The sequence below is a fragment of the Globicephala melas genome, chromosome 7, assembly GCF_963455315.2.
Source record: "Globicephala melas chromosome 7, mGloMel1.2, whole genome shotgun sequence".
Classification (NCBI taxonomy): Eukaryota; Metazoa; Chordata; class Mammalia; order Artiodactyla; family Delphinidae; genus Globicephala; species Globicephala melas.
This window is the reverse complement of record NC_083320.1, coordinates 2,097,123-2,115,822: the sequence shown is the minus strand read 5'-3', so window position 1 is coordinate 2,115,822 and position 18,700 is coordinate 2,097,123.

Sequence of the window (18,700 nt, the reverse complement as noted above, 5' to 3'; positions counted from 1 at the left end):
TGCCCAGCACCCATGACCCCAGGACCCCCCTCAGACCCCATAACCTTGCAGCCTGAGTTTGCTGTCTGGGGAGGACTCCTTCACCCTAGCCTGGTCCCTGGAAGGTGGAAAAGCCCCCAGCCCCTGTGTGCACGCCCCATGCTGTGGAGACACAAGGAGACCAAAGCAGGGCTGTACTAAGCTCCCTGTGGGTTTTGTTCACAGCTCACGACAGCTGCGGGTCATGTGGCAGGGGGCGGGATGACTGTGCCTTCTGTAGACAGCAGTGGAGAAGGTAAGGTGAGAACACCTGGCCAGCAGGCAACCCCAGATCCTGCACAGCCCCCAACCATGAAGGTGTCAGGGGCTGCACCTACGGACATCTCAGCAAGGATGTCCCACCACACTACCTGGGGAATGAGAGCTCAGAACAAGCTGGGTGTCCAGGCGAAAGGCAACCCTCCCTGTGGCCCCTCTGTGGGCCCAGGGGTCTGCCTTCCTGGGACCAGGAGCACGCATGCCCCTTCCCTGTGTCCGGTGGTTGGGTTGGGGCGGGCGGCCAGTACTCATCCTTGGCCATCACAGCCCTTGGCACGGCCGGTTCTGTGCAGATGGAGGGCCCTTAAGCTGCTAACCCCACGACTTCCTCTCCCCTAAGAGCACCTTGGAGAGGACCACCCTGGCCATGTGGCAGCTTTCCACTCTCTTACTCCCGGGAAGAGGGAAGGACGGCCACGATTCCCTCCCTTCCAGAAGATGTCCACAGCCCACTCATCTCCAGACGCCTTTAAGTTCCCTAGATCAGTGTTCTCTTTCTTTAATTTAAAAGAGAGAGAGAGAATTTCAGCGGTTACACCAGGGGCGGTTTGCCTTGGGTATGTGTGTGCATACACCACATAGCATGAGACTCTCACAAGTCCTGTAGCAAATATTGGGTTGGCCAAAAAGTTCATTTGGTTAATGAATACATTGTTCAATAAAGTTCTTGGTGAAAATGAAAAACGGGTCTTTTATTTCTACTTAAAACCAAAAGAACTTTTTGGCCACAACCCAATATACCTGTGTGACTTTGCCCAGTCCAGTATTTTGCCAACTGGTATGATCCTGGAACCATTTTCAAATACTACTTATGAGCCTCCCACTAAGCTAGAGATTCATGGAACTAGGGAGACCAACTCCTTCATCTCAGGACTTGGTCCAGGACCTGCTGATTTTAGCAGTAAAATTTCTGTGTTCTAGAAAAACCCAATCTCAGGCAAACCAGGACAGCTGGTCAACCTACACGGAACCCACTTTGGGAAATTATTTCCCACTCTGGCAAATGATTCCCACAGAATATTCCATTTGATTCTTCCTTCCCCTTCAGACACTTTAAATAAACAAATAAATAAAAGGACAGAAACACAGGATGACAGCTCTGGACTACTGACTGCAGCCGAAAGACCCCCAAATCAGGAGGAGGGAGTGGAAGGGGAGTAGGGGTGGAGTGGGGTGGTCACCCATTATCATCAGGAAGGGAGTGCCCCTGCAGGGGATGTGGGCCTCCGTCAGAAGCCTCGGTGACCCTGTCCAGACACTGAAAGATTCCTGGATCCCCAAAAGGCCAAATAATTCATGAGGCTTATATTTCATTTGAGACTTCATAGTTATTAATTGGAAAAACATCTCCTCTGCCAGGAGGAAAGGGACGAGAACTTTCTCCTCCTCCTTCTCCCGCTCCAAGCAGCTTGGCAAGGAGCGGCACTCCATCCCGTCCTGGTCCCTGGGGCCCATCTCTGTGGCTGAGGAGGCAGAGCTCTGTGCCCAGGTCACATCCCAAAGGAGTCACCTTGACCTCTTGCAGCCCCTGCCATCGGTGCCTCGGACCTGTGCCATGTCCAGCGTGGAAGTGCGGTGGTGAAATAAATCTCCTATTAGACACGCTGACCTATTTTTTTAAACTTCATATTTATTGCACTCATAGCACAACAGTAAGATGGAAAAACATTTAATTTAAAAACACCCACAGTTCTCTCCACCCTAACAAATTGTATTCATTTTTCTCTCTGCCCTTCTGGCGATTGTACATGCACATATATAATTGTTCCAAAGTTATAACTATGGTGCAAATAGGAGTTTGCACTTTGCTTTTTCAATAAACACATCCTAAAAAGTTCTCCATGCTACTCTTCGTCTTCATAATTACTTCAGAGAATGGGTACGTGCCATGCCAGTGAGAAAATGCAGCGTCCTTGAGCTACCCTTTCCCCTAACTCAGACTTCGGGATTGATTCTAGTTTTTTACTCTATGACTAATGTTGTAATGAGCATTGTTGCACATAGAGCCTTTCCTCCGTCTGGATTATTTACTGACATCAGTATCTAACAATGAAATTTGGATCCGCTACCATATGGCGTCGCAGACTCCTTTGAACACCCCGAAGACGGAATGGCATTATTTATTAGTGTGGCTGAGCGCAAGAGGACGACACACGGATTTTGTTTATGTTCTCCTTTTTATAAGCACAGATGACTACGTAAACCATATGCAAAACCGAGAATAATTGCAGAGTGATGTCCGTGGGAACATCAGCACAAGGACCTCTGAACATTTTTGGTATAAAAGCTATGAGAACGCTGGCAAAATTGTCAAAATCAATGCTTTCAGAACTCTGGAAATTAACCAAAGACCTGCAACAATCTAGGGGGCATTTATGCAAGAACATAGCTGAATCTCAGTAAGAACAGAGAACTTGGTGGCATTTTCAATTGCCCTGTTCCTATCTCCCTTGTCCCAGCTCTGTGGTAGCTTTGAAAGTCAATAGTCCCACAACCCCATGAAAACCGCAGCCTGGCAGCTACTGCAGGTGGCAAGATTGAGTTGGAGCTCTTCCAGAGCCCCATTCCCTGAGAACTGTCATCACTCAGCCTGTTTATTGCAGTTTCCTGGAAAATGGTAATAGTTTATCATCACAACAACCTGAGGCAGTGATAACAATTAGGACAAACAATAAGATGACGGAAAAACGTACAAAGAAGAGCTGGAGAGAGAGAAGTTCAGAACGGGGCTTGGAAAAACTCTGACATGTTCCTGGGAATCTGAAGGCCACATGCGTGTGCAGGGTTGTGTGCACACTCAGAGCTGTGCACATGCCCAGGAGAGACCTGACAAGGACTTAGTTCTCATCCCTGGCTGCACTGAGGCTCTGTGCAAGCAGGAAGTGAAGTCTTATGCAGTGTGTAACCTGCTTGCCTGAGAATTGAAGGATTGCCCCCAACACACAGAGTCCCTCGAAGAAGGCTGTGAGATGTATTGGTTCCAGGAACTTAAGAAAACCTCTGTCCAATCATGAGCCGCCCTCTAAGCTAACTGAGCACAGGCTTCAGTGGTCACATGTGATAAAGAATATGGAATTAGCTCAGGAAAGTCGCAAAACAAGCAAATAGAAACACAAACCCTGAGGAGGAGATTTTAATTTCTGGAGTTGCCATATTATATTATTTAAAACTTCAGTTTTTAACAACAAAAAAGTATCAGGCAAGCAAAGAAACAAATAAGTATGACCAATACAGAGGAGTAAAGGCAGCCAATAGAAATCGCCCTTGAGGAAGCCCAGATGTTGGACTTACTAGACTAAGAATTGAAGTCAGCTATTTTAGACATGTTTAAAAAACTAAAGGAAACCATGTGTAAAGAACTAAAAGAAAATATGAGAACTTGGTCTCACGAAAACACAAGACCAATAAAGAACTACAAAGTATTTAAAAAAGAAGAACCTCATAAAAATTCTGTAATTGAAAAGTACAACTGAAACACAGCACATTCAGGCTATAAGCAGAAAGAATCAACCAGCTTGGAGATAGGTCAATAAAGTTTTTCTGGTCTGAGGACAGAAAGAATAAAAGAATGAAGAAAAATGAACAGCGCCTCAGCGACCTAAGGAACGCTATCAAGCATAACATTTGCATACTGGGAGTTCCTGAAGAAAAGGAGAAGGAAAAGGGGCGGAAAGAACCCTTGAAAAACAATGTGCAGAGCTTCTAAACTTGATGACAACCCTCCGCCTACACATCTGTGAAGCTTAATTAACTCTAAGTAGGTTAAACTGAGAAAGATTCACACCTAGCCACGTCATAATAAAAGTGTCAACGCCAAAGATAAAGAGGAATCTTGAAAGCAGTCATAAAGGATCAACTCATCACAGGCATGGGACCCTCGACAAGAGTGACAGCTGATTTCACATCAAATACCATAGAAGCCAGAAGGCATTAGGGTGATACACTCAATGTGCTGAAAGGAGACTGTCAACCAAGAATTCTATACTCAGCAAAACTAACCTTCAAAAATGAGAAAAAAATAAGACATTCCTAGATAGAAAAAATTAATAGAACTTTTCACTCACAGAACCGCCCTACAAAAAACACTAAAGGAAATTATTCAGGTTAAAATGATAGGGCAACACACAGTATCTGAAATCCACATGAAAAAATAAACACCAATAAAGGTAACTACATCAGAAAATATAAAAGATGGTATGCATGTATCTTTCTTTGTAACTGTTTTTTTCTATCTTAAAAACAACTGTGTACAACAATAATATATCTGCATTACTGTATGAATAGGTAATTTGTATGAGAATCATAGCATAAAGGAAGGAGAAAGTAATGGTTCTATGTAAGAGCAAAGTTTTTGTATACTATTAAAATTAAGTCTGTAGTAACCTGAACTAGATTGCTATACATTAAGATGTTAATGTAATCCTCAGTGTAACCACTAATAAAATACCTCAAAAATATACACTAAAAGAAATGGTAAAAGAATTAAAATGGTACACAGAAAAACACCTCTTTAATACATGAAAGAAGGCAGAAATAGAGAAACAAAAAAGACATTAGACATATAGAGAAGGATGGCAAAACAAATCAATGGGAAAAGAATAGTCATTCCAACAAATGGTGCTGGGACAATTGGATAGTCACAAGCAGGAGAATAAAATTGTACCCCTACCTCATACCATATACAAAAAAAATTACTAAAAATGGATTAGCTTAAATGTAAGAGCTAAAATTATAAAGCATTTAGAAGAAAATACGGGTGTAAATCTTCATGACTTTGGATTAGGCAAGGGTTTCTTAGATATGACACCAAAAGCACAAGCAACCAAAGAAAACAATACACAAACTGGACTTCATCAAAATTTAAAACTTTTGTGATTTAAAGCACCCTATTAATAAAGTTAAAATGCAGCCCGCAGAATAGGAGAAAATATTAGCAAATCATCTATCTGATAAGGGACTAGTATCTAGAATATATAAGGAATTCTTGCAACTCAACAACAAAGACAAATAACAAATTTAACAAGTGCAAAAGGTCTGAATATACATTTCTCCAAAGAAGATATACAAATGGTCAATAAGCATATGAAAAGATGTTCAACATCATAAGTCATTTAGGAAATGCAAACAAAATCACAATGAGATACCATTCCTACTAGGGGGGCTATATCAAAAAGATGGACACTAACAAGTACTGACGAGGATGTGGAGAAATTGGAACCTTCATATGCAGCCAGTGCGAAGGTAAAGTGACGCAGGTACTTTGGAAAACAGTTTGGAAGCTCCTCAGAATGTTAAACATATAGTTACCATATGACCCAGACAAATTCCACTCCTATGTATATACCCAACAGAAATGAAAACATGTACATATTAAAGCTTGCACACGTATGTTCATAGCAGCATTAATCATACTAGCCAAAGAGTGAAAACAACCCAATTTCCCATCAATTGATGAACAGAAATATAAAATGTGGCATATCCATACAATGGGATATTATTATTTTTTTAACATTTTTATGGGAGTATAATTGCTTTACAATGGTGTGTTAGTTTCTGCTTTATAACAAAATGAATCAGTTATACATATACATATATCCCCCTATCTCTTCCCTCTTGCGTCTCCCTCCCTCCCACCCTCCCTATCCCACCCCTCCAGGCGGTCACAAAGCACCGAGCTGATCTCCCTGTGCTATGCGACTGCTTCCCACTAGCTATCTATTTTACATTTGGTAGTGTATATATGTCCACATATACACTACCACTCTCTCACTTTGTCCCAGCTTACCCTTCCCTCTCTGGGATATTATTCAGCCATAAAAAGGATGATGTACTGATAACATGCCACCACATGGATAAGCCTCAAAAACATTATACAAAATGAAACAAGCCAGACACAAAAGGCCACATACTGTGATGCCATTTATATAAAATACCCAGAATAGGAAAATCCAGAGGCAGAACTTAGATTAGTAATTGTCAGGGACTGGGGGAGGTGGAAGGTGAGTGTAACTACTAATGGGTATGAGGCTTCTTTTTCAAGTGATGGGAATGTTCTGGGATTAGATAGGAGTGATGGTTGCACAACTTTCTGAATATACTTAAAAACCACAGAATTGTGCAATGGATGGGTGAAAACATTATATACAGTATGATCTCATTTGGGTAGAAAATGCGTTTGTGTATGATACATATTTAGAAAAATGTGGAAGGATATAACAAACTACTAACAGTGGCAATTTCTAGGTGATGGGAATATAAGGTTTCCGTTTACTTATTTTTGTTTTCTAACTTTCTACAATAAGCATACACTGTATAAGAAAAAGAGAGAGATTAGTTCTAATAAAAAAAACAAATGTAATGGCAAAAAATAACTGCAAAGCTAATTCCTATGTCACCAAGAAATAGGGCATTGTCAGCCCCTGGAAGCCTTTCCTAATTACAACCTCCTCCATCCACCCACCTGTTAGGGTGGCCACTGTCCTAACTTTTGCAAAGACCATCCCTTGCTTTTCTGTTTGTTCCCAAACATGTACAGTTTCACCTGGTTTTGAACTGTATATTAATGGAATTGTATCGTATGTACTTTTTTGGTTCTTGCCCCTTTAGCGCATCATGTGTGTGTGTTCCTCTATATTGTTGCATGTAACTATAGTTCATTGAGTGTTTTACCTACTGAATGAATATACCAAAATTTATGTATCCATTATACACTGAAGGACATTTGGGGTAATTATGAGGAATACTGCTCTGAAAATTCTGGAACAACCTCCTAGGACCCATGGGCACACGTTTCTCTAGGGCATATAGGGAGTGACACAGCAGTTCACAAGGATGCATAGCCTCAATAGTGGGCCACACCCTCAGTGACATCTGGCATTGTTGGGCTTGTTTCTGTCAGTCTGGTGGGTGTGTGGCGGTATCTCACTGTGGTTTAAATTGGATTTTTCTGACCACTGAGGAAGTAGATCACATTCTCATCAATTTATTGGCATTTGAATGTCTTCCTTTATGAAGTGCCTCTTAAGAATTTTGCTCACTTTTGTCTCCTGGGCTCTCTGGTTTTTAGTATTATTACCTCGTAGAAATTCTTTATGTATCCCGCATACGAGCCCTTTGTGAATTGTGTGTGTGGCTCCTGGGCATATATCCAGAGAAAACTCTAATTCGAAAAGATACATCACCCCATTGTTCATAGCAGCACTGTTTACAATAGCCAAGACATGGAAGAAACCTAAATATCCGTCAACAGATGAATGGATAAGGAAGATGTGGCACATATATACAGTGGAATACTACTCAGCCATAAAAAAGAGGGAAATAATGTCATCTGTAGCAACGTGGATGGACCTAGAGAATATCGTACTAAGTGAAGTAAGTCAGAGAAAGACAAATATATGATATCACTTAAATGTGGAATCTAAAAAAATGATACAGCTGAACTTATTTACAAAACAGAAATAGACTCGCAGACAGAAAAAAGGCTTATGGTTACCAAAGGCGAAAGTGGGAGAGGGATAAATTGGGAATTGGGGATTAACAGATACACACTACCATATATAAAGTGGATAAACAACAAGGGCCTACTGTATCGCACAGAGAACTCTATTCAACATCTTGTAATAACCTATGATGGAAAAGAATCTGAAAAAGAATAGATAGATATAACGGAATCACTTTGCTGTACACCTAAAACACTGTAAATCAGCTCTACTTCAGTTTAAACAATTATGTGTGTGGCACAGATCGTGTCACTCTGTGGCTTGTCTTTTCACTCCCTTAGTGACATCTTATGATAAAGTAGAAGGGCCTACATTTATTGTAGAGCAATATAACTATCTTTGCCTTAAGTTAGTTCTTCCTGTGTCTTATTTAAGAAATAATTTCCTACTCCAAGGTCATGAAGATAATTCCCCTATCATCCTCCGAAAATTTTATAGTTCATCTTTTGTTTTTAGCTTATAATCTATCTGGAATCGATTTTTGTGTATGACGTGAGGTAGGGGGTCTATCTAGTTACTAGGGCAATGTAACAAATTATCCCCAAACTTTGTGGAGTAAAACAATCATATATTATGGGCCCAGATTTTGTGGGTAAGGAATTCATAAAGAGCCAGCAGAAAAAGATTTTCCATGTCTTGTTTCGTTGGACGTCCTGCAGTGTCTGGGTTTGGAGGAACTTTGGAAGGCTGAAAGCTGGAACCATCTGAGGCTCATTCACTCACGTATCTTGCATTTGATGCTAGAGCTGGAGATCTCAGTTTCCCTTCACATGGGGTGGGTTTTTTCTCCATACGGGCTAGTTCTGGCTTCCTCTCAGCGTGGTGGCTGGGTATCAAAGGTGAGCATACTGACAATGAGAGAGCGACAGCCGAGTGGGTGTTGTGTTGTCTATAATGACCGAGCCTCAGCAGCGCCCCCTAGAGAAGCTTCTGCACATGCTGTGGGTCAGGGTAATTACCAAGGTGTGCCCTGGTCCAAGGGAAGAGAACATAGACCCAGCTCTCAATGGAGGAGTGTCAATGTCCCATGGAAAGAAGAGCATGTGGGGTGGGAGGTATATCGGTGCAACCATCTTTGAAAAATGGCATCAGCTCCACTGTTTCATGTGACTCTTCAGTTGTCCCAGGACTGTTTACGGAAAAGATCATCCTTTTCTCAATTATCTGAAATGCCACTTCTTGCATATACCAAGGAGGGGAGGTTCTGTTTGAAGATGTTGCCGTCTATTCCATTGATCTATTTATCCATCCCTAGACCAGTATTACACTATATTCATTATTATTGCTTTATAATAAGTATGGATATTTTCATAAGGCAAGTACCCACTGTGTGGTTGTTTCTTCAAAAAGGTATTTTTCTTGACTCTTAGTGCTTTCATATATATTTTAGTGTTATTTGGTGTCAAATTCCACAACCCCCGCCCCCCACCCAAAAAAAAAAAAACTATGGACATTTTTATTGGGATTGCCTGAAATTTACATTACCTATTTAGGAAGAATTTACATCTTTACATGTTAAGTATTTCAGATCCGTGAGCATAATATATGCTTCCATTTATTTATATCTTTTAAAAAATGTCTTTGTAAAAAATTCTAGTTTTCCTCCATAAAATTCTTTTGCATTTTAAACTTGTTCCTAAGAATATCACTTTAAAAATGCTATTTAGAAATGCATCTCTTTCTGTGTCTTTTTCTAGAAATGTATGTAGGTAGAAACGTAATTGATTTTTGTATATTGATTTTATATCCAGCAAATTTGTTAGATTCTTATTAATTCTAATAAATTTATCTTAGATTCTTTTGTGTGCTTTAGGTATGAAATCATAACGTCTGTGAGTTAGCAGTTTTGTCTCTCTTTTTTTTTTTTTTTCAGTACGCGGGCCTCTCACCGCTGTGGCCTCTCCCGTTGCGGAGCACAGGCTCTGGACGTGCAGGCTCAGCGGCCATGGCTCACGGGCCCAGCCGCTCCGCGGCATGTGGGATCTTCCCGGACCGGGGCATGAACCCGTGTCCCCTGCATCGGCAGGCGGACTCTCAACCACTGCGCCACCAAGGAAGCCCCAGTTTTGTCTCTTGACTTTCAGTCCTCTTATTGCTTGTCTATTCCTGGCTTTACCACACTGGCTAGGACTCCCAGGTCAACGCTGACCAGGAGTGAAGGGAGAGAGCGTTTTTGCCTTCTTCTTGATCTTAAGGAAGAGGTTTTCATTTTTTCATTATTAAGAATGATGTTTAAATATAGGTCATCTTGTTATCACGTTAGATTTTTCCCTTCTATTCCTAGTTTGCTAAAGGTTTTTAATGGATGCTGGATTTTACCACAACTGTTTTCTAGACTATGATGTGGTCATCTGTCTCCTTTAGTCGGCTCATTAATTTTCTATGTTAAACTTTACCTTAGTGAAATAAGCCTACCTTGGTATTCCCATTTCAAAATGGTGACTCCTAAGGACACTGTCCAGAGCTCAGTGTCTCTGCCCAGGTAGGCGTTCCCCCCCATGGCTGCCTCAGCCTACCTGAGGATGCTCTCCAAGAACTGCCTTGGTATATCTGTCAGGGTTCTCCAGAGAAATACAACCAGTACAGTGTGAGGCTGACAAGTCCCAGGGTCTGCAGGGTGAGAAGATGAGCTGGAGCCCCAGGACAGCCAATGATGTAAGTCCCAGTCTGAAGGCTGGTAGGTTCAAGTCCCAGGAACAGTCAGTCAAAGGCGTGGGGGAAAATGTTACCAAGTCCAAGCTTGTACTGCTCGTCCCACGACAGGCCAGTAAATCTAGATATGATTTGTTGGGGCAAGGAATAGTGACTTTATTCAGAAAGCCAGCAGACCAAGAAGATGGTGGACTGGTGTCCCAAAGAACCATCTTACCTGAGTTAGATTTCAGGCTTCTTTTATATTAAAACGGGAGGGAATGTTGCTGGTTATTGTGAACTTCTTGGTGTTGGAATCCTTTGTTCTTGCAGCTGTCCAGGTAGGCCAGGTCATGATGTTCCTGTAAACCTCCAACAAGACAGATGCTATTCTCTGTTCCGCAACTTTTTGTCTCTATATAGATGGGAAAGTGTTATACCTTTAAAGGTCAGAGCCTTGAGAACGGGTTATTCTGTATATGTCAGGCTATAGGCAACGTTCTTAACTTGTAACAAGAGCAATAGAATACAATGGTTAAAGTAAAAGAAACAGACCCAATATGGAGTCAGATTTGTTCTTCTCTATTACAGAAGTGATGCTCCAGTTTGAAAGCAGTCAGGCAAGAGAAATTCCATCTTTGCGAGAGAGGGTCAGCCATCTTTTTCCTATTCGGGCCTTCAACTGATTGGATGAGGCCCACCCACATTAGGCAGGGCAGTCTGCTTGACTCAGCCTGTTGATTTAAACGTTAAGCTCACTGAAAACACTTTCACAGAAATCCCCAGAATAATGTTTTAGCGAATATCTGGGCAGACCATAGCCTAGTCGAGTCGGCACACAACATTAAGCATGATGACCAGGCAGTTACGTTTACTGCAATTGTTTTCTGACCTGTCAGCTCTGCTCTTAGATGAGCCCCCCAGATGCTGTTATTTTTAGCCAATTGGTCCCCCTGTTTCCTCAGAGCACTCTCTCCTGTGGAAATAAACAAAGACCACCCAAATGAAAAGAGTAAAGGCTGGCTCTAGCAAGACAGTCAACCAGTGCCACCTGGGTTTGGCAGGGACTCACAGCAGGCAGAGGACTGGGGAAGCTTTATGGTGGACAGAGGGATGGCCCCCGAGCACACTGCTCAGAGGCTGGGGGCCTGGGAAAGTAAGAGTGGGCCAACTACAGGTGGGGCGTCCCATGTCATTGGTCGGGGTGCATAGTTGGCTTCCTCTGGTTGGTCTTAATTTTGAAGCAGGGACAAAAATTAGGAAAGCTGTCAGTTATTAACCCCATCCTGGTCATTTTGGGCTGATTGTTACAGGGGTGGTGGTTTCACTGCCTGAATTGTCACTAGAGACGGAGGTCTGACTCCCTAGGGTACTTGTGGATGGCAGGATGGTTTTTGTAGAGAAGGTGTTGGTTGCCTGGGCTGGTTGCTGCAGGTTGTGGGTCAGAGTTCTGTTTTCATATATGGACGGTCAGGCCATCGTCTGCTTCTATAATCAGCCTGTCGCTCCTTCACAGGTAACTAAGGAAAGCACAGAGCCCACTTGGCATCCAGCCTGGTTTATGGGTGTTTAGCTGTAAAATTAAGTCAGGATCAGGCATCTGACTCAAAGGTGGGGAAGATAAGTACTAAGTGATCCATATTGGCTTAAATGTTTGTCACGTGACTTCCAAAAAAGGGCCTGGATGATTTGAAGATAGGAACTTTGGTTAGGGAAATAATATTTTAAAATAATGTAGATTGAAGTTTGAGGAAACCAAATATTCAAGGTCTCTCACTTCCTGAAGTACGCTTTAATGTGTTATATCTCCATCGTGACACCAACATTCACTTTTTTTTGGCGGGGGAGGAAAGCTGCTTTTCCTAAAAACAAAAGTACAGGAATTGCTGAGACTGGTACAATTCAGGTAAATGAGTACGTACTTAACCACGATTTAAAAATACATATTTTGATTTGTGCAAACAGTTTTCATCTTCGGTTCTTTTCTAAACGTCACACAGCATTTTTCTACAGATGTGGATTGAGTTCATTCAGGTTAGCTTTCATCAAACTTTCCTGGAGTGTATCAGCCCAGAAAAGTCCCCTCCAGGACGCTTCAGAGGTACCTCCAGAGCAGTAATCAGGGGTAAAGCTTAATTAGAGAGCGGCGTCTCCAGAGAAACTTCCAGAGAGGGCAACTTCATCCCCTCTCATGGCAAATAAACACGGCTCCAGGGGGCCTTTCCTTCCATATCATCCTCTCTTTGCGGTGACTGCTTGGGAGTTATTTCTATGTACGTGAGTTTAAGAAGATGTATGTACGTAGAGGTGACATCACATCTGGAGTGACCGGCGTTTCTAAGGCCAGGTTTATGAGTTTAGTGCCTTGCAAGCCAGCTACCTTCATACCAGAAAAAATGAAGTCAGCCTCTGAGCCTCTGACTCCCCAGCCCCAAGCATTTCATAACAACAGGCGGTCCAGTCGGGCGGACCTTGTGAGAAACACACGGACAGAAACTTTCCATCCAGAAACTGAGCAGGAATGCGGGGGATCTGGGCAGCCTGTCCCTGACCTTCGGGCATGAGGCCCCACCACGGAGTCTGGGCCCAGAAGTTAACCTCCATAGGCGGGGGCAGCCCTGGGGTGCGGTGCTCAGAGCCCATGTGTTCCTCTGGAGAGGGTCTTGGCTTTCCTGCTCTCATCTCCACTGTGGGAGCCACATCTGGGGCTTCTCCACCACACCCACCAAATGACGGGACCCTGGAGCCTGTTCCTAAGGGGCTCACCAGGGGCCGGCCAGGGGCTGGGCTCCAGGAGACGCTCTTGCTCCAAGAACTACTGTGTTTTGCCCTGTGCTCTTTCAAGCATTTTCCTACAAATTTGGATTGAGTTCATTCAGGTTAGCAAATATGGATTTTCTAATTTAACTCTCCTCTCTCCCACTTCCACCAAATGTTAGCGTCCAGGGGCCCTCCTATGACTGTCGCGTAGGTCATCATCTGAAGTCACCTGTGTCACACCAGGAGCTCAGGTGGGGGCCCAGGGGATGACCCCCCCCAACCCTAATCATTCCCCCCTCTGATGAAAACAGCGTGAGGAAGGGCCCCGCTCTGGCGCACCTGCACTCCCCCGCCTGCAGTGCAAGAGCGGGCACCTTGACCGCTTACTAGCAAACCTGCAGGGACTCCACGCACACGGTCCCCGGGGAGCCAGGGTGCCCCCCCAGGTGTGCGGAAGGCTGCCTGCCACGGGGCCTCAATGGGACTCCAGCCCAAAGGGGGCCATTAGGGACAATGTTCCTGGGAAGCTTCTAGGACCCAGGACACGGTCCACAGCCTTGCACTTTGGACCCCCTAGAAATGTCAGTCCTCCCCACAGCCTTACCGCTGCCCACTGCCCTCACCTCTGCCATCGCCGCCACCCTTACCTCCTCCCCTGGCCTGCGGTCCCAGCTCAGCCCCCTCGGGGCCCTTCCCCTCGGGACTTAAGTACAAGCCCCTCCCATTAAAACAGCAGGTGGGGGACAGGGGGCGGTGGGCGGTGTCTGGCAGTGGTCAGCCTGCCCAGCTGGTGGGAGGTGCAGGAAAAGGGGCCTTGAATGGGCCCACCAGGTAATTATTCCGGAGGGCGTCCTCGGCTGGCCCCGCCTGACACCACGCGCTCTCACTCGGGACAGGTGGCCCTGCAAAGCCCTGGCCACGTGGGCTGTGCACAGGGTCCAGTCTCTGCAGGTACATGTGCAGGTGCGCCTCCCTTCTCCGTGATCCAGATGGGCTCAGGTTACCCCAAAAGCCCCAATTAAAGAGGACCTCAGGTAATTTAGGGAAAAACGCTGGCCTGGGCCACATGGGATGCGCCCCATGCAAGGGCAAGGGGCGGGGTCAGGCGAGGGGTGGAACCTGAGGCTGGTGAAGGGCGGGGCCAGGGTGAGGGGGCGGGGGTGGGGCGGACCTGGGGGGTGGGCCCACACGCAGGGCACCTGACCAGCAACGAGCGTGGTGTATCCAGGAGTCTCCCCCAAGGACCCCTTTTGGACTCCTGTGCCGCGGGGTCAGCAGCTGGTTCCACGTTTGTCCTTCTGAGTAGGAAGCCAAGCGCTCGGTCGTCTCTATGCCACGCCCTGCGTCCCCCTGACTGCCCAGCCCCAGGCTCAGGGCAGGTGAGGTTTGGAGTCGAGCTGAGTGGAGGCGGGCACAACCCCGAGAAACCCTCTCGTGCGCAGCAGGGCCTGCCGTGACACTGGCACCTGCACCACTTTCCAGGTGTACCTGGGGACTGTCACCTGGGCGGGACTAGGAAGAGGGAAGCAGACCATTTGGCGACGCCTCCGAGGCCCACGCCTCGTGCTTTAGCTCCCACTGGGCTTCAGAGCCGCATGATCACCTTGAGGCGGCGCTGCCTGTCCCTCTGGGGAGACCACGCCTCATCTGCCTGGTTTCTGCGGTGGAGTCGCGGGCAGGCCGGGCCCACAGAGCAGCTGATCTCTGAGACCCCCAGCCCCTCTGATCTTGTGAAATATGTGTCCGCTTTAAGTGCAAGAAGAGCCCAAAGATTAATTAACACGCAGGCCGCTCCAACCACCCTATATTGTCCCCACCATCACCAGGGCCCCCCTGAGCAATGGGAGAGGCAGGGCTCTATTGAAACATAATTTGGCAACCTAAAATACAAGGTGAAGCTGATGTCTTAGCTTGTCCAGTGGAGAGACGGTCAAAACAAAACAAAAACCCCAAACAAAATAGATTTTGCAACTGGACGAGGAAGCAGCCTGTAAGTGCCCAACAAGGGTCTAATTAGAGACTTCAAGTGGAGTTCTGCAGATGAATTATTTACAGTTCTTCAAAGGGCAATGATGATAATAATAACCTTCGCAATTGCAAAATTAAGCTTGTTATGCTCTTTTCCTCTGCTCCAGAAACTCTCTGAGGTCTGTCATCAAGCAAAACGTGAGGAGTGAAGCCAGCTCTCCCTCAGGGGTGACACCCGTGGGCCAGCGCTGGGCCCGCTCTGCGCTGCCATCCCTCCTCCCCCCACCTGGGGGGACCAGTGCAGCCCGCGTTCGAAAGGGAAAGCTGCATAAGTGTCCTCTGTCCCCACCCCCTCACCCCCCGTTTCTTCTGGGACTTAAGGATGGTCTGCTTGTTCATTCAGGACTCAAAAAGTTGTAGAGGCTCAAAGAAGAAACCAAAGTCTCTATTCCCATCAGAGAGAGACCCTGGAACTGCCAAATTTAAAACAAAATAACAACACAGCTGTTATGAAAAAGTCACCAAAAAGTGAATGGCGACTGACCGCGTCTTCTTGGGCCTGTAGCGGCAGCTGTCTGACTGGAAATTAAGGGTTTGTCTGTTTAGGATGCACAGCTGCAGAGTTGAGGCTTCAGGGGGGTGGGAACTCCTGGCTCATCCTGATGGACACCTCCCGGGGCTGCAGAGCCTTCTCTGGTCCCCAAAGGGTAACCTCGCCCTCCCTGCAGCGGTGAGGAGACCCTGCCACGCACACCTCAGGCCTGCGGCCACGCCTGTCCCGTTGGCTCCCTCATCCCCCATCCTCAACCCACTTGCACCCGGAGCTTGTGTGGGGCAGGCCTCTGGCTGCCAGCAACAGACTCTCACTACCCCCCGCGTCAGCCCAGGGTCGCCTTCATACGCTCGAGAACCTCCCACGATGGCACAGAAGCCTCTGGCAGGAAGAACTAGGGCCATCTCGCCAGTTCAAGCCAGAAAACCTGAAGGGCCTGTGATGGGCCCCACTTGGGGCATGCACCCTTGCCTGTGTCCTGCCCCTGGGGCAGTGAGATGGTACCACGGATGGGGATGGCCCTGTCCTGCCAGGCCATGCAGACGGCTGGGGGCTGCTGAGGAGGCGGGCATAGCACAGCCCCGGGGGAGCTGCAGCTGCACAGTGTGCCCACCTCCAGCATTATGGCAGGCCCAGCACTCCTGTCTTTTGCTGGTTCTTTCTCCCCCTTTCCCTGGGAATCCCCACCACACAGCATCTTTCCACCCAAGGTCCCTAAGTCAGCCTTAGGCTGGCCGCACACACCCTGCTCTCCCCAGCCACACTCACCTGTGCAGGATCCAGGGTTAACCTCAGTGGAACCTCACCATTTCCCTCTCTTGCTACCACTCTGCCCTCTGCCCCAGTGGTGACCCCGCACATGTGGATCTGCCCCCTGAGCAGGTGGGTGCGGACACTGACTTTTGGGATCAGTTTCTCCGGCTCTCGCCACTCATGCCACCTGTCATCCTCGGACAGCCCCCACCGACCCGAGGGGGAAGGACATCTTCCAGAGGACGCCTCCTCTCCCCAACCATTCTGCACTCGCCTCTTTGAACTGCCTGTCCTAAATGCTGTTGTCTTCACATCTTCTCTTTGCAGTGGTGTCCCCTTGGTGTGGCCGCACTGTGGCCCCTAAGTTAGAGAAGGTCCCCTTCTGCCCCTCCCTCCCAGAAGCCATGGAGGTAACGGCGGTGATAAAGGTGAAGGATGTGATGACCACAGGACAACGTGGATGATGGCTCGTGAAGCGATATCCAGAAAACATAGGAAATGAGGTATGTTTACGTGATGACCATGGTGTATGGAAGCTATGTACTCCTGTGGACAGGAATTGGGACAAAACATGAAAACCGTTAAGTGAAGGTGCTACGTTTGTTTCCTTCCAAAATATATATGGTGAAACCCTAATGCCCAGTGTGATGGTGTTAGGAGGTGGGGCCCTTGGAGATGCTTAAGCCTTGAGGGTGGAGACCTCCGGAATGGGATTAGTGCCCTTATAAAAGTGGTTCAGAGAGCTCCCTGCTCCTTCAGTGTGTGAGGACACAGTGAGAAGGAGCTGGCTGAACAAGGAGTCGGGCCCCCACCAGAACCTGACTGCTGGTGCCTTGGTCTCAGACTTCCCAGCCTTCAAGATGGTGAGTGATGAATTCCTGTCGTTTGTAAGCCACCCGTCAGTGGCATTTATTATAGCAACCAAAATGGACGACTACAGAGAGTTTTCTATTTTCAATGCCATTATTGTTGTTATAATGTTGTTTGCACAAAATAAAAATCATCTCTTGGCTCTGATCTGTCGCTGGTGGGTGTTGTTCTCTCACATATCAACACCGAGCAGCTGGCACTGGTTTATTTTCTGTTTGTTTTCTGGTTTTGTTAGTTTTTTCAATAGAAACCCCAGGCCTGTCAGAGGATAACCCAGAAAACCAGCTTTAATTCCAAACCCATAAGGGCAGGAAGAGTGGACTCAGCAGCTACCACGGGTCCCAGGTCTGCAGGGAACCAACATGGGGACACCTCAGTGACTCTGGAACCCTCTGCAGTGAGATGGATTCCAGATGGCTGGGCATCCATCACTTTCAGCATCAAAACTGTGTTGGATTTTGATGGAAAACTTCCTTTCAAAAGGGAATTTTTTTGCTTCCCACCTCTTAAGGGAAGCAAACTAAGCAGTATCCTTTTCTCCGAGGACTCAAGGTCGCCAGCATGAGCACAAGTCCTCTATAGGACCGAGACCCAGCACCACCATGACCTCAGGCCTCAGTTGATGGGGATTCACCCAAGACCTTGGGAGACGTTGGGTGCTGGGCGCCCTGGCAGGGAGCTTCCTGAATTTTTCTCTCTGAATCAGTATCGCAAAGTAGAGACGTTTGTTGAAGCGGGGTGATGGGTAAGTGGAGGTTTGTGGTATTCCCTACTTTTTACATGTTTGGAATTTTTCATAATAAAAAATCTTAATTCTTTTTCCTGTTTTGTGTCGTTTTTCCTGCCTTCTAGGGAGAACTGTGGTGTCAGGCTGGTCAGATGTCACTTGCTGCTGTTTCCAGCATATTCTCCTTCAAACTTGCTTCTCCTCCTCAACCAGGAGGCGGCAACCTGGATGTTCACATCTGTGAGCATCTCACAGGCTCGGCCTGAAAGAGGGACTGGCCCTTGCTGCCTGGACTTTCTTCTATCTCCCCAAGGGCGTTTCCTGGTTCGCCAGGATTCCAGCTGGGTGAGGTGTCCTTAAACTTCCTTCCTCACCCTAGGAGGGAGGGATGGAGAAAAGGGAGTGAAGTCAGCAAAGTTCAAAATGTCCTAGAAAAGAATACATGTGGCTTTTTCTTTAGAACCGTGGGTGGGAAAAGGCTTTCTGGCCATGACTAAAAATCCAGATACAATGAAAGAAAACATGTTCTTAAAGAAAAGAGGAGTTGAAAAGATAAATAGCAAACTGAGGGAAAATATTCACAACATACATCACAGATAACGGGCCAATATCCCTGATGTATAAAGAACTCTTAAAACTCCC